The sequence below is a fragment of the Myiozetetes cayanensis genome, unplaced genomic scaffold (genome assembly GCF_022539395.1).
Source record: "Myiozetetes cayanensis isolate MyiCay16 unplaced genomic scaffold, myiCay2020 scf1485, whole genome shotgun sequence".
Taxonomy (NCBI): Eukaryota; Metazoa; Chordata; class Aves; order Passeriformes; family Tyrannidae; genus Myiozetetes; species Myiozetetes cayanensis.
In genome coordinates, this window is record NW_026087143.1 from 1 (window position 1) to 4027 (window position 4027).

At 39.5% G+C, this 4027-nt stretch overlaps 1 long non-coding RNA gene across 1 annotated transcript; it reads right to left on the minus strand.

Moving 5' to 3' along the window:
* Positions 1 to 2019: 2019 nt before the first annotated feature.
* LOC126637183 (uncharacterized) lies at positions 2020 to 3741 on the minus strand. Its single transcript, XR_007628259.1, has 3 exons — positions 3576 to 3741; positions 2998 to 3244; positions 2020 to 2680 (listed from the first exon to the last, which is right to left on the minus strand). It is a non-coding gene; the product is annotated as an uncharacterized LOC126637183 (long non-coding RNA).
* Positions 3742 to 4027: the final 286 nt, after the last annotated feature.

Consider the following 4027-nt stretch of genomic DNA (forward strand, 5'->3'; position numbering starts at 1 on the left):
CCTAAAACCCTGTTAGGGCTTAGGAGAATGCTTTGATAAAGCGTGTTATGGTTAGGGTTATGTGGTGTTAGGGTTTGGGTTAGGGTTAGGGTGAGGGTGTGTTAGCGTTTGTGTGAGTGTTTTTGGAAATATGTGTTTGCGTTAGGGTTAGGGTTAGGGTATGGGTGTCTTAGGGTGTGTTAGCGTTTGTGTGAGTGTTTTTGGAAATATGTGTTTGCGTTAGGGTTAGGGTTTGGGTATGGGTGTCTTAGGGTTAGGGTTACGATTTTGGTCAAGGGGTGTTAGGGTTATGGTAAAGGGTTAGGGTTAGGCTGTGTGTTTTGGGAATTGGATGTTGGGGTTAGAGTTAGGGTTTGGGTGTCTTAAGGTTAGGGTTAGGGTTTTGGTAAAGGGGTGTTAGGGTTAGGGTGTGTTTTTTGGTACTGTTGTTTTAGGGTTAGGGTGAGTGATTGGGTACTTGGTTCATTTTTAGGGTTAGTCTGGCTCAATCAGTGTGGTAGTTTGGTGTTCATTAAAGGGGTAGTCCATATGGTAATTGGGTGGTCATGGAAGTGGTCATCAATATGCTAATTAGGTGTTCATGAAAGGGGTCATGAGGATGCTAATGAGGTGTTAATGCAAGGGGTCATCAGTATGCTAATGAGGTGTCAATCAAAGGGGTCATGAATTTGCTAATCATGTTGTAATCCAAGGGGTCATCAGTATGCTAATTAGGTGTTCATTAATGGTGTCATTAATATGGTAATTAGGTGGTAATTAAAGGGGTCATCAGTATGCTAATGAGATGCTAATTAATGTGGTCATTAAAGGGGTCATTAGTATGCTCATTAGGTGGTAATCACAGGGGTCATCAATATGGTAATGAGATATTAATTAGTGGGGTCATCAATATGATAATTAGGTGTAATTGCTACGTTAAGGTAATTGGCTATGGTGCGCCGAAAAAAAATTTGTTAATTAGATAATTAGTTAATTAGCTAATTAAGTGATTAACTAATTAACTAGTTAATTGGATAATTATCCAATTAACTAGGTATATATAGAAAAGAAGAAAAATAATAAGTCCAGCACTAGGGGCCGGATCGCTCTTCGACAGCACCCCCCTACTTCTGCTTTTTCAAATTAGCTAAGTCAGAGAAAGCAAAATAGACACAAAAGACAAAGTACAAACTAGAAGTTACAATAAAAGTTATAACTTTATTGAGAATTACAAGTTACAAAGTAAAATACAAAGTTACAAAGTAAAATACAAAGTTACAAAGTTACAAAGTAAAATACAAAGTAAAATACAAAGTTACAAAGTTACAAAGTTACAAAGTAAAATACAAAGTAAAATACAAGTTACAAAGTAAAATACAAGTTACAAAGTTACAAAGTTACAAAGTAAAATACAAGTTACAAAGTTACAAAGTTACAAAGTAAAATACAAAGTTACAAAGTAAAATACAAAGTTACAAAGTAAAATACAAAGTTACAAAGTAAAATACAAAGTTACAAAGTAAAATACAAAGTTACAAAGTAAAATACAAAGTTACAAAGTAAAATACAAAGTTACAAAGTAAAATACAAAGTTACAAAGTAAAATACAAAGTTACAAAGTAAAATACAAAGTTACAAAGTAAAATACAAAGTTACAAAGTAAAATACAAAGTTACAAAGTAAAATACAAAGTTACAAAGTAAAATACAAAGTTACAAAGTAAAATACAAAGTTACAAAGTTACAAAGTTACAAAGTAAAATACAAGTTACAAAGTAAAATACAAGTTACAAGTTACAAAGTAAAATACAAGTTACAAAGTAAAATACAAGTTACAAAGTAAAATACAAGTTACAAAGTAAAATACAAAGTTACAAAGTAAAATACAAGTTCAAAAGTATTAGTTAAGCATTACAAAACATAAAAAGTATAAGCTGTTAGAAAGTACAAGTTAAAGTTAGAAATGAGAAACTAAAGTAGAAAGTACAAGATGTACAAGTAACAGAGTACAAAAACTAAGATAGTATAAGAACTGAGTTAGAGAGTACAAGAAGTTAGAGAGTACAAGAACTAAGTTGGACAGTACAAGAAGTTAGAGAGGACAAGAACTAAGTTGGACAGTACAAGAAGTTAGAGAGTACAAGAACTAAGTTGGACAGTACAAGAAGTTAGAGAGGACAAGAACTAAGTTGGACAGTACAAGAAGTTAGAGAGTACAAGAACTAAGTTGGACAGTACAAGAAGTTAGAGAAGACAAGAACTAAGTTAGACAGCACAAGAACTAAGAGAGTACAAGTTAGAAGGTACAAAAATTTAGAAAACACAAGTTAGAAATTAGAAGTTAGTTACAAACCTTTATTACTTAACATACAAATTACAAATGACGTTACAAATTGCACAGTACAAGTTACACATTACAAGTTAAATTTCAAAGTACAAGGTATAAGTTACACATTACAAGTTAAATTTCAAAGTACAAGGTACAAGGTGCAAAAGCTGTTACAGTACAAGTTACAATACAAGTAACACATTGACAGCACTCCCTCAAGAACACAGTTCCCAGGAAGCCTCAAAAAGCCAAACCTGCACCTGCCTGACAAGCCCTCAACCCATCCACTACCCACCGGACACCCCGGAATGTCGGCGCACGCCAGCTGGCTCCCTCGGGAACGGGGTTCCCGAGGGGCCTCGAAAAGCAAAACCTCCGCCTGCCTGACAAAACCCAGGTCCCAGTACGGTCTGCATCCAAACCTTGGCGATGAACATCGCTCGCAGACCGGCCGGGACCTAGGAAAAAAAACCCCAGCTGGGGGAAAAAAAAAAATCCCCCAGCTGGGGTTTTTTTATTCTAAATCTAAAAAAACCTACAAAAACCTGAAAGAGAAAACACAAAAACACAAGGTTAGTACTCTACACTACATCCACACCGCCAACCCCCACTAAGCCACCTGGGACTATCGGCGCACGCCAGCTGGCTCCCTCGGGAACGGGGTTCCCGAGGGGCCTCGAAAAGCAAAACCTCCGCCTGCCTGACAAAACCCAGGTCCCGGTACGGTCTGCGCCCAAACCTTGGCGATGAACATCGCTTCGCAGACCGGCCGGGACCTAGGAAAAAAAACCCCAGCTGGGGGAAAAAAAAAATCCCCCAGCTGGGGTTTTTTTATTCTAAATCTAAAAAAACCTACAAAAACCTGAAAGAGAAAACACAAAAACACAAGGTTAGTACTCTACACTACATCCACACCTCCAACCCCCCACTAAGCCACCTGGGACTATCGGCGCACGCCAGTTGGCTCCCTCGGGAACGGGGTTCCCGAGGGGCCTCGAAAAGCAAAACCTCCGCCTGCCTGACAAAACCCAGGTCCCAGTACGGTCTGCGCCCAAACCTTGGCGATGAACATCGCCTCGCAGACCGGCCGGGACCTAGGAAAAAAAACCCCAGCTGGGGGAAAAAAAAAAATCCCCCAGCTGGGGTTTTTTTATTCTAAATCTAAAAAAACCTACAAAAACCTGAAAGAGAAAACACAAAAATACAAGGTTAGTACTCTACACTACATCCACCCTCCTCTCCACACCTCCAACCTCCCACTAAGCCACCTGGGACTATCGGCGCACGCCAGCTGGCTCCCTCGGGAACGGGGTTCCCGAGGGGCCTCGAAAAGCAAAACCTCCGCCTGCCTGACAAAACCCAGGTCCCGGTACGGTCTGCGCCCAAACCTTGGCGATGAACATCGCTTCGCAGACCGGCCGGGACCTAGGAAAAAAAACCCCAGCTGGGGGAAAAAAAAAATCCCCCAGCTGGGGTTTTTTTATTCTAAATCTAAAAACCTACAAAAACCTGAAAGAGAAAACACAAAAACACAAGGTTAGAACCCTACACTACATCCACCCTCCCTCTCCACACCTCCCACCCTAACAACTAACGGCGCACGCCAGTCTAAGCTATACAATTCCAATCTGATGTACTATAACATGCAAACTGAAAATACCTAAAACATTCACATACAGAGCAATACAACTGCAAAAATAGGACTATACCATACAGAACA